General features: G+C 35.9%; 1 protein-coding gene across 4 annotated transcripts in view; it reads left to right on the forward strand.

Moving 5' to 3' along the window:
• The window catches only part of LOC144447849 (atrial natriuretic peptide receptor 1-like), a 54,596-nt gene that overhangs the window by 7,275 nt on the left and 34,820 nt on the right, over positions 1–12,501 (forward strand). The window contains exon 1 of one of the 4 annotated variants that reach the window (XM_078137965.1): positions 1,337–1,455. The exons of 2 other annotated variants lie outside the window; for them this stretch is intronic. The gene's annotated coding sequence lies outside the window, so the exon portion shown is untranslated. Of the gene's footprint in view, positions 1–1,336; positions 1,456–2,933; positions 2,960–12,501 lie in introns of those variants that run through there. One more of the 4 variants, XM_078137968.1, reaches the window with a different exon arrangement.

The following is a 12,501-nucleotide window of genomic DNA, read 5'->3' on the forward strand; positions in this document are numbered from 1 at the left end:
GATCCTTAACAGTTTAGTGATAGATCTCTTAGGACATGCTCAGAAGGCATGTTAGGGCTGGGACATAAGATAGTTATCATTTGAAGGTTGCTAAACAAGTGGTTGATTAGTAAATAAACCAGGTTAGAAATGGAATAGTTTTATCGTCATACGTTTGATCTGATGGCCCACAACAAAATAAATGACAATGATATTGTATTTGTCTTTATTCCGTCTAGCTATTATGTGCACCTTCTTCTTTTCGCTCTGCTTTCCCATACGTGCCACAGACTATGCTTTTAAACAAATTCGAAATAAATGTTGTCATTTAGAAGTTATGTGATCGACAGCTCTATATCTGTCTGTCTGTCTGTCTGTCTGCCTGTCTGTCTGTCTTTCTGTCAGTCCGTCCGCCCACCCATTCATCTGCATCCATCCGCCCACCATGAAAGCAATACAATACAAAACAATACAAAACAAAACAATACAATACAATACAATACAATACAATACAATACAATACAATACAATACAATACAATACAATGCAATGCAATGCAATACGATATAATACAATACATCTTTGTTGTCACGAAATGGGCAATTATGCGTGCGGCATTAGAGAATAAATGCATAAATGAAAATAATTTAGTAGAGACACATTATAATACACCTCAAAATTCAAGAAACAATCACAAAATAAAACAAAGGCAGATACATTAAATCAATAAGTTACTGATCACTCCTGATAAGTTTCAGTATGGAAATTGTTTTCGAAATGAATGAATATTTAGCTTTTTAAGTTTTTGTCTTTGGAACTCTATAGCGCCGTCGGGATGGTAACACTTCAAATTCTTGCTGATTGTTGATTGAAATGAGAAATATGAGCAACATGAGAAATTCAACATACAATAAATTCATTTCGGTTTTCGAAGGAATTCTTTCTACACGTAGCGATGAGAGGGAAAAAGTTTTAGATGACAGTGGCTAATTACCCTTCTCCGTGCTTTGTAAGAACATCCATGTTATAATAGCGAAAAGGTCGAGGTTGTCCGTGTTGAAGAAAAAACTGAACAAGAAAAACAACAAATGAATAAAAAGAGAATAACAGTGTTTTGCAGCTGGTGGTACTTGTTCCAGTGATACTGGTAAACATCTACATTTGTAACGTATTCTAATAATTTATGAGTCAGACAGGTGCAGTGGTTATATTCATGTCATCATCAGTTGTCATCCTGATGACATCAATAGCCCAGTAATCATTTGAGGGCAAACCGCATACAGCTACAGGTCACTGACCTTCTAAATACCCCAAGCTTTCACTGGGCACAGAACTTTCAGTATTTACTTATTTACCATCCGAAGTTAACGTGTGCGTGGTACACAGGTGTGTGGCGGATGGATATCGAATGCTCGACGTGAAAACGATTCGTCAACAATCGTGAATATGCAATATAACACAATCTGGAGAGCTCGGGTAAGAACGATTTTTTGTATACTTTTGCCATCAAAAGCGGTCTCCGTTCCATGTACACAGGTGTTAAACTATGACTCTTGAAAGAAACGAAATCCAAAGTTAGTTTGGATTTCATCATAGAGTAACAGTTGAGGCATGTTCTAGCTTATGTGAATCAAATCATACTTGCACTTATTAAGTAAGATATCATTAGAGGATGTTTTCGATGAAACGCCAAACTATATAACTTTCTAATACAAGTATATTGAAAATATTATGCCCACTGCCAAAGTATAAACATAATTAAGGAGGCTATAACTTTTTTATCGTCCGAAACAAAGACAATCCCTATTCGAAAACATGGTCACGTTTTGTCACAATAATTACTCTGCTAACCACTGAGCTCAATTGAAATACCCGATTATCGCACATAATAGTCTTTACAGAAAGAATGGAAAGGTAGCTTTGCATAATGGAAGACAAGTACCTGTTGTGAAAACTAACATTGGCATGAACCAGCTACACAGAGACGCATTATTTGGAAGTAGGTGTACCATGTAAAGTCAGAAACTCTGGATTAATGGTATAAAGGTACAAGACAAGGGACTGGTACAATGCTTGACTTAAGTACAGCTCAATTAACAGGCGATTGTGACATTTAAACAATACTATATTTCTGTACTTTTGAAATAAATCAGCTGTACGTTGTACTTGCATATCACACAATGAGAAATCACCGCTAATCATGCATGCACGGTTCACTTTGTATTTGTCAACGTGGACATTAATGAGCACACGATTGTAACTAAGCAAAGTGGCCTGTCCTTTCTTAAAGTCCGTGAATACAAGTAATTACAGAGTTCTTGGGATCAAACATTTTAAGACAGGCATCAATCGTTATCCACAATTTTACAAGTCGTGTTGATATTAAGTAGAAGTGCTACCAAATGTTGAAGGCCACCAGACATTAGCTTCATTTCCAATTTTAAAGCACTTTTTTGTGTACATTTGACATTTGTGATTTTCAGCTGAAGGTTTGGGGCGATAATCTACCAGAAAAAAAATCAATTATTTTAAGTTCTCAACTCAGCTTGATGATTCGGCGATGACTACAGGAAATAAGTCAATTATAAAAACGTGGGTTTGAAACAAAATAATGGCAAAATGCTTCAGATATATCTTTAAGTGTCGTCATAAAAAGGTTACAATTTTAAAAACAAATATAGCGGAACACTTGCTAGATTATATGTTGATTACTGGCACCATCGCTTAGTCACGGTCATAACAATACTTTCTCACTGAGACAACCGAGCATGACGTAAAGAAAGTTCTGAATCCTTTCATGCCCCTAGCTGTATTTTGATTGTCGATATTTGAAGGTAAACGCAACATGTAAACCACAGTAATTGGCATTACTAACAATTGAATTTGTTTAGAAGCAGCATTCCGCGTTGGGTAGTCAAAAGACAGGTATGAAAACAAGAATTCCACGATGAACATTTGGAAAGAAAATCACAAAAACTAGGTAATGTATCTTATTATAACTTGTATCGTACCAAAAACGGATCATCATGAATCATGAGATCCAATACATAGTATTTTCAATCTTCAGTTCTTTTGTTCTAAAACTCTCTGAAAATGTATACATATAATTGTTATCTACCTCTTTAAAGCAATTACCCAGTATGAGTGCGTTAATTATACTGGTTTCCGCCAGACTGCATAGCTATGGCGGTCGTGTAAACCACCCATTATCGTCCATACAGTAATGGTAGCAAATTTAACCTGAAACAGTCGGTTGTCTGATGTCGGTTGTCAACAAAAATATTTCTTTGCTACATTTTATAGTCTTGCAAGGCAAATAACTCACTATTATTGATACATTTTATCGTCTGGCAGTACAAAAATTGTGTTAACATTGCTAAAATTTATCATCTGCCTCGACAAAATTTGTACAAATTGCTATACGTTATACTTTATAGTCTCGTGCGACAAAGATTTCCTGACACTATTTTTCATCATCTGACTCTAACCTGAAGTAGACAAAATAGTAAGTTCAATTGTCACATTTAATCCTTTTATCGAAGCTCATCACCTGGAGATAGTTCTCGCAAAGGAACTGTAGCAAGGTTTGTAAGATTGTTGACGAGCAAGATGATGTTCGCTTTCAGGTGCACTGGCTTCAATCATAAAAAGTTTACCCGCCAAATAGTTCAGACGACATTTACGACATTCTATAATTGTGTTAAGTCATCGTTTAACATAATAATATAGTTTCCCTGTAAAAATGCACCGTCGTGATTTGTATCTAAATGTCGGTATTTTGAAGTTGAACGTCATTCACGAAAAGACATGGACACTCTTTAACCACAACACTCCAGCCGGTTGAACCAACCCTTCCCCTTAGGCTTCACCATTGTCCGAGTCGTAGCAAATAAATTGTACTTGAAATAACAGTATCAGTTTAAGTAGCAATTTAGTATGCTTTATTTCCTTAATAGTAATACTTTACGATTGTCAACTTCGATTCCGTACAGTTAAGTATTTGCTACTTTTAGTATTGAACTCAACATTGATTTTAGAGTTGACTTTTAAGAGGTTCATTAAACAGGAATACCTCTACATACTAATCAATTACGTCATACTATGTTATACCTTATTTGTTCGACAGGCTACACTTCAGTTTGATTTTGTTGTAAAGGACACATACATACATACAAACAAACAAACAAACAAACAAACAAACAAACAAACAAACAGACAGACAGACAGACAGACAGACAGACAGACAGATAAACAGACAGACAGACAAACAGCCAGCCAGCCAGTCTGTAGTACATGGTCCGATCAGTTAATGAATTTCTAAATGTTACGTTCCAAAGTTGGTTTCAAGTACATGTATACATATTTCATGGTAAACTAGGTATTCTGTAGTTAGATTTTTAATTGATAAATATACAATATTATTAAACTTTCAATCAGAGACTCAAATAGACACGCCACACAAGAAGTGAAAATACCTGCGGCCATTGGCCGATTGAGATTGAATTTCGGATGGCTAATTTTGGACAAGATGCTTCACCAATTTTGTTGATATCAATCCGACTGTAGTAAGTGCCTAGCCATTCAACAAAAGACTGATATTCATTAGCGTAAAAGGGCACAATGTGAGGTACTCCCAAAATCAATATTTATACTGTGCTAGTTGTTTTTTTCTCGTATTCAAGACTTTCTTTGACTGACGAGTTGGTGTTATTTCAACATGTTGTATCGGTCATCGGTGTCAAACCCATTGTCTGCACAAAAAGAAATGTGCATAGCAGCAGCGAAAAATATAACGACGTTATAAGCAACGTCTTGTCGATATTTTCAAAACAAAGCTGTGTTCATACTATTCAAGTACGAAAGCTAGATATGTAATATTCAAATTACAAGTACCCTTAATTTACGTATAATGGTCATCTAAAACAGGCTGTCACCGGGTTTATAGCACGCTTCAAGTAACAGATTGTTCATGAGTCCAGTTAGATTGATGGTGAGTCCTTTCTGTTTGTCAGTGTTATGTTTGATTGTTACAACACTATTGACTAAACTCCTGAACAGTGACCGGTTTGAACAATTTGATCATGGCGCAGCGGCACGGCAGGTACCACAAGTCTGTATCACCCCAACATCTTCAAAGCAGCAGACCCTATAGAATTAACAATACAGATAAAACATCCCAACACTGTAAACTACCATTTAGACCTTGAATTAGTATTAAAGTGGAAATGATATTATAATGATACAGAAGCAGTGTTGAATGCAAATGTTAACCCGCTGTCAAGGTGTTTGTATGTATATGTATCATCTAAAGCCCATGATATAATATAGTTAGACCATCACATTCACACTTTATCACCCTATAAGCTATACAGTACTGTAGTGTAGTGTGCAGGGTTATACTGTACAGTACGGTTACAGTACTATTGTTATGTAGTGTATGTACTAAATTCACTACACGTACCAACAACGTTCAACATATATTTATACCGTATGGCCTAAATACGATTTGAGATTCAATTATTATTCTTTATATTCATGACACGTACTGATAAATATTCAAACTATCGATATCGCAGTGGAGAGTAGATAAGCCGTAGCTTATAATTGTATCCTGATTAATTCAAAAGTCTTTGCTGGCCTAACACTCCCATCGGAAATGTGAAAAATCAACTATATCTTAAGTACGATACAGTCAATTACAGCTAACGTCGCCAAAAAAATGTTATACAGTTTTGCTATCCGGTTTTTGGCAGTTTAATTATGTTTACATTTTGCCAGACTTAAATGTATTACAGTAATTACTTGCATTGTATTTTCATTTGCAATGAGTCAGAGTGTCTAGATCTGAAATGCTGTCCTATCTACAAATGTTCTATGAACCAATTTGAAAATAAAAATACGTACACATCCGTGACAAACACGGCATACTCTTTCGGCTAGGTGAAACTCTCTGCATATTAGCTTATGCTTGTGACAAGTTCTGACGTTATAGAATTTAAAATCTGTTTGTTTATTTTATCTGACATGTAAATGTTGATGAATGTAATTGGACTCGAATGTGATTGGTTGATCAAACCATTTCTCACATGACAATAGCCATTATAACATACCCACTACAGTAAAATTAAACCTTAATAGTCGATTTTACCACAATGTCAAAATGTTTTCACAAAATTGTAGTTTTTGAATTTGGCTCAAAATGATTACAGTTTGTCCTGCCAAGGGTTTTTCATTACATAAAATGAACTGATAAGGTTTATTAATTCTTTACATAACTTGAAACCGTCGTGTGAGAAATGATCAAAGTCGTGAAAATTCTGTTATTTGACCAATGGATTCATTAATTGACTTGTAATGGTCTTGTGAGAGAGGTATACTGTCAATAATTTGCAAACGATATTGAGTCGCTGTTTTCATGGGCAGTAAGTAAAGGCGTACCTTGAACGATCACTGACAAGGTGTATATGATTATTATTATCAAGCGACGCAAACACATAGGGTCATACCATCCTTTACATTAGAAATCGGCATTTATTAATTATCGACTAATCAGATTTACCTTAAAAATACATTACTGGATCTTAAGAACCCGACAGCGGAATGTAAAATTGATGCTTATTTCAAAGTTTGCGGTCATGGTCACGGGTATTGCCTTTAGAGATGTCCATGTATTAAAGTGTACGAGTTCTGTCCTTGGGGATAATATAGATTAGAGGTCGTAGGTCATGGTAAATTAGCATATTATGACAGATGGAATGTGGCGAGGTTTCATCGATCCAAAGTTACTTATTCACTAACAATTTCACACATAATGGTAAGTGAAATTTGTTCTTCACGTGAAAATGAAGGCAGTTAAGGCCTAATGAAAATAATATGTGGTTCCCATTACGCGCAATTTTAGAGTAGGTGGGGTAGGTAGATTTTTTATTTTATTTTATTATATTTGTTTGTGCGAGTAGCTTGTTCAGGTTTTCTATATGGTCTCTGTGTTGTCTATTTCTTCTCATCAGATGTACAGCCATTAAAGATTGGAAGGATAGTTTTATAGTGTCTTTTTAAGTTGCTGTCAGTTTCCGCATCTACTATTTCTTGTGAGACTTCACAATTTTTGCGATTTTATTATTTTTCTCTCGAATACGTAACAAAAGTGTAGGGTCGGCAGTGAAAAACTAGGTGGGGTCGGGTAACCTGAACCAAACAATTACTTTTTAGGCCTAATATCTTTTGTGGATTCTATGTAAACCCCAGGCATCGTCACTATTCGTGGATTCGTTCACCCATATGGCGGCGGAGTTATGCAGCCTCCTCCCCCACCCGTACTGTGTGTACATCAATCACTGAGAATATGTTACATCTAGGGTGGGTGTCTTAAAAGTTAAAGTCGGATAACCTTTTGCGTACGTAGTCAGAGGCCACATCATGCCATATTCAAGGCTTAGCGTTTACATCCATTCAAGACATGAAAAAATCCTGAAAAGAGAAAACTGAATACATTAAAAAGCGAATTGAAAAACTACAAACGTAACACTGTAAAGAGAGCCGTTGTCTTGAGGTGCTTTATTTGTACCATTGCCGCAAGGTCATGAATTAAAGGTCGTTTGTGGCCACATGTGCCCTAATTAAACACGCATCTCAACAGTTTGGAAAATAAAGTGCCAACGTGATTTTCCAGAAGGACGTTATCATGAAAAACAAATGCACTGTATTGATAATGGCCCGAAGGTAGTCGTTAATACAAAGAACCATGGTAGCACAATCACACGAACATAACAATGTACAAGAAACTGTGAGGAATCAATCTTATGATTTAAGTAAGTTGTTCGGGAAATATCATGAACTGTATACAATGCCAAGATACAATGCCAATGACAGTGTCGATAGAAGATGGATGGTTGACACTAGTGGCCCCAGGTCTTGTCATAAAGACATACTGTTATCAAAGCAATGATAGAATTTGACCTACCGTTGCGGCAAACACCAAGGTGATGAACCACGCCTTAGGCTAAACGACGCAATCAGCAACGATAACAATCATAAAGGTAACGGAAACCCGGGCAGCCTTGGCAGATTGTTATAAATTCAGATTAGGGCATCGTCGCTGATTTACCACGGAAAATTAGTACGTTGAAGCTATCAATACTGTTATTCTGTGGTTAAATCAGAGATGACAAACAGCGGGTAGCCGAGGAGCAACTAAAATAACACAGTTACCAGCAATGTATACGTACTAAATGAATGTGTCCAGTTACACATTTCACGACCAGAATTTGAGGACAATCATTTATCATCTTTATGTACTCAGTATATCAAAATATCAACACGTGACTCGCAATAACACAAACAAAATTGTGATTATTTTTGCCACCCTTCACTCTTGCTCATGGACCGACAAAATGTGCATTTTTCTATCGTTTCATAGTCTGTGTAAAGTCCAAACTACTAACAAATTTATTTGAGTTCTTGAAGTGATCGGATATCGATTAAGAATAAAAAGTATGAACTTTCCAAGCTACAAGCACAAGTGTATCCTAAAATTGTGTTTCATAATGATTAATATGGGGAACCGAGTCACTATGAATAGAGTTGTATATACATTTGTAATGCAAAATATAACATAATTATCGATTACACAGTTATAATGGGGGTCCAAAAATTCACCCGAGTGCAACGCACAAGTTCATATTGATCGGGTCCTAGCCTATATGCACAATTGGTTACAGAATGCACCCCTTGTTGTCTTTTTATTGGACAAACTAGATTCTAAGTGTTTTGTACTTGAAACGTACAAATAAGCTTTAAATGATGGAAAGCCCTTTTATGATACTGAAATTGACCAGTGGTTCCCATGGATACGGCAACGACTTGTAACATTCAAGTACACTGAGTTGAAAAACAGTCCAGTCGTCCATTCAGTGGAGATTTAATCCATGCAAAGGACAAGGTTGGTCGACGACTTCTGTGATAGAACTTATATATAAGTGTGTTAAATAATAGACAAAGGAGGGCAAATGGTCTGTAGTCAAATATTGTGATCGTCAGCTAATGTAGCATGAAAGGTGATAAGAACAGACGTTCACCCGTCATACAGGATTAGTTTATGGTGCAGTGAAACCGTGCTAAACATCATCCGATAAGGTAAGGTACGCACAGCTTTGCCATCTAATATAAACAATGGATTCGAATCGTGTGTGCATAACCCGTAAAACAAGCAAACAATCTTTTTCTATTTGTTGTGTACCTTTGTCATTAAGATTTCAATATCCTTGATCAGGCTATAGTATACAATGCATCATTTACCGTTAGAAATTTCTTTTCAGCGTCAACGTCGTGAACTTGCTACTGGCTGCTTTAATTTACTACATTAATCTCAGCCCTACGTACTTTTCGCCTGTTGAAAATCGCCACCTCGTCCATCCTGGGTGGTTCAAAGTTTCCCCATGATATCGTAACGGTTTTAATGTTTGTTTCTTACATTAAGTTCTCGTCAGAAACAAATTTATTTACGAAAAACAGAACATTTTAGTGTAACGAATATGACTCACTGGCATAGGTTTGATGTACAACGTAGTAAACGTGAGCCCAGAAAATGTTTATTTTCTGGTATATTTTTAACCCAGATTTCAGATGTCTCATTAAACCATTGGTTGTATTAGGAATAAGAGTATATGGACAGTTCAGAAATTTGCATGAAATGATAGGGCAATCCACAAATCCTGCCTCTTACATACAATGGGTATATTGTGTTAAGCAGAAGGTGTCATTCTCATGAAATAATAATTCATCGTTCTCAAATTCTATTAAAACATAGCTGAAATGATGAGAATGACGATGCTCATAAAACTAGGAATTATTTTATCACCATGAAATTTTCCAAAATGACACTATAAAGCTAAAAATAGTAAAAACTATACTACATGTAGGTGTCGACATGATTTGCCATTCTAAGATAATTACAATTGCCTGTAGCAATCACCCAGTCTATAAGTCTCTAGTGAGATCATTCGCCCTTCTCCAAGCTTTGTTTTCTGTGAAATCAAATTAAAAATGAATGGTGAGTTTGATAGATGGATTTTAAAGGTCGGTGAGAAGGAGAACGTTTTGCTAGCTACTACGTGTCAAAAGTGACGAGATCTACTCTACATTGTCTAAGGAATGGTATAATGCCCCGTATGTATAAGCTACTCTCTCTAGATCTCACAAAAGCAATTATCATTTTGAAGTGTAAATAATTCAAATATGTAGTCATGGAAAGGGTACTGAACCATGTATACAGATCGACGAATTTATAAGAAAAATTCTGTGACTTTCCAAATAACTTGTTGCAGCGTTTCATGTGAAGCTAACATAACAAAAGCACTTGTCTTTTGACGGTTTTGTTACAGTAATAGGTCATCCATGAAGGAAAGTGATCGCTTCTTAACTTAGACATTTAGATAGATCGTTGTTTGTCATAGAGTGGAACCGTTGATGCCAGGTTCTTTTATGCTTTATAACTTGAATTGTTTGCCACTAGATGGCGTCGATGACTTTCGAGTTTTTGAATTGCATATATTCAGCGGCGTAAGAATGTTTACCGTACGAATGCTTACTGTAAGAAATCGTTTGAAATATTTACGTCAATATTCCTATCGTTACTTTACATTCTTATTAACAACGTATCGGATTTAAGTGAAAAAGTGACAAGCACATTTTCCTGACTGTATGCGCCGATAACCAAGCAACCGAAGCTTGTAACACGGAAACACATAAATGAAAACATTTGAAGAGTCTATACCTCCACAAATTAAAAAACAAACATGTACAACAGGAAGATTTTAAGCGTTTAGTCTATCATATCGACATCGACATAGGTACAAACTTACCACAAGAACTATTAACACATCAGCAAAACGACAGAACAAACAAGACATTCATATTTATATCGTGTTGCTAGGGCCACTTTTGAGAAGATGTTTTGAAGAAAATCTGCATAATAACACTTTCAGAAACATCTCATCAAGTTTCAGACTCATTGACCAAGTACTTTTTGAGATATAATTTTTGTGACCAAAAATGAACATTGTTACACCTAATTTGCATATCACTCATGGAATCATTCCTTCGTTCATACATCCCTTGATGCATCCCCATTAAATTTCAGCCCAATCTGCTCAGTGGTTTTGGAATTTAAGATTTTTGACCAAAAACACACATTTTTAGCTCTAATTTGCATAACACTGATGTGACCATCAGTGAATCATGAACAATTCTTAGTAAAAACACCCTGAAGGCTGTTTCACCAAAATTTCAGCCCAATCTACCCAGTAGTTTTTGAGTTTAAGTTTTTTGACCAAAAATCACATTTTTTGACCCAAATCACAAACCGGTGGTAAGATCATTTTGATTTGAACAATTTCCCAACTAGACACCACCAAATATCATAGCAATCGGTTCATCTGTTTTAGACTTTAAGTTGTTTACACACACACACACACACACACACACACACACACACACACACACATATGCCGGGCGATCCCCATATCACTACTGAACCTACTGAACCAGTTGAGTTGTGCTAAAAACCGCCCAGTATCCCACAGAGCTAATACTAACAAGGGAAGATAATTACCAGTAAATTGGTAGTCGTTATAGAGACTGTAAAAACATAAGCGTTCTCAATTTCCTTTGAATTATTAATGTGGCCCATCCTTATCCACGGGATGTATTAGAAACTGGCTTCGATATTTTACAATCTGTTATTTCTTACGTAATGAAATTGACAAGTGACGTCATAGGATTTCAAAAAGTGACGTCATAGGATTTCAATGTAAAGGTTAATTTCAAAGCAATGAGTCGACAGTATAATTGTTAATCTAATAATATTATATGTGGTATTATTAAAGAACTAATAGAATTTATACCCCACCGTATCAAAGTTTGTTGAGGTTATCCCTGTGTTGTGATGCCCCGATGTCAAATCAAATTGGTGCTGGATACGATATTATTAAAGTTTAATAGTATTTAGGAAAACTGAAGAATAAAATGTATGATTCCGCGTACTACTTATTCTCGCCTACCGGCTCGAATTTTTATTAGGCCGCGGAATCACACTCGGTGCATTATGACGTAAAACTACCAGACCATTTAACACATGTACAAGACTTTACTGTGTCTAACTTTACTGTGTCTTTTGAACCTCGATGTATTTACTGTGTCTTTTGAACTTCAATGTATTAAACTTACTGTGTCTTTTGAACTCCAATTCAAGACAAAAACAACACAAGCCAATGACTGGTTTATATATGTAATGATCTATTCATCAGACTGTTTCCCAGTCAATCGGTCATTTAAGCAGGCAACTTAGCCAGGCAGACAACTATAAGTTTATTTTGACTTTAAAAAAATACTTTTCTTCCTTTTAAGCCAACTGGTCCCTATGTATATATTATTAATATAGTTTAGTCAGTCAGTCAGCCAGTCTGTCTGTAAGTCATCATTCACCTACATGCAAACTTGCACACTGCCTGACAGACTGAGTCA

This window comes from Glandiceps talaboti, chromosome 16, assembly GCF_964340395.1.
Source record: "Glandiceps talaboti chromosome 16, keGlaTala1.1, whole genome shotgun sequence".
Classification (NCBI taxonomy): Eukaryota; Metazoa; Hemichordata; class Enteropneusta; family Spengelidae; genus Glandiceps; species Glandiceps talaboti.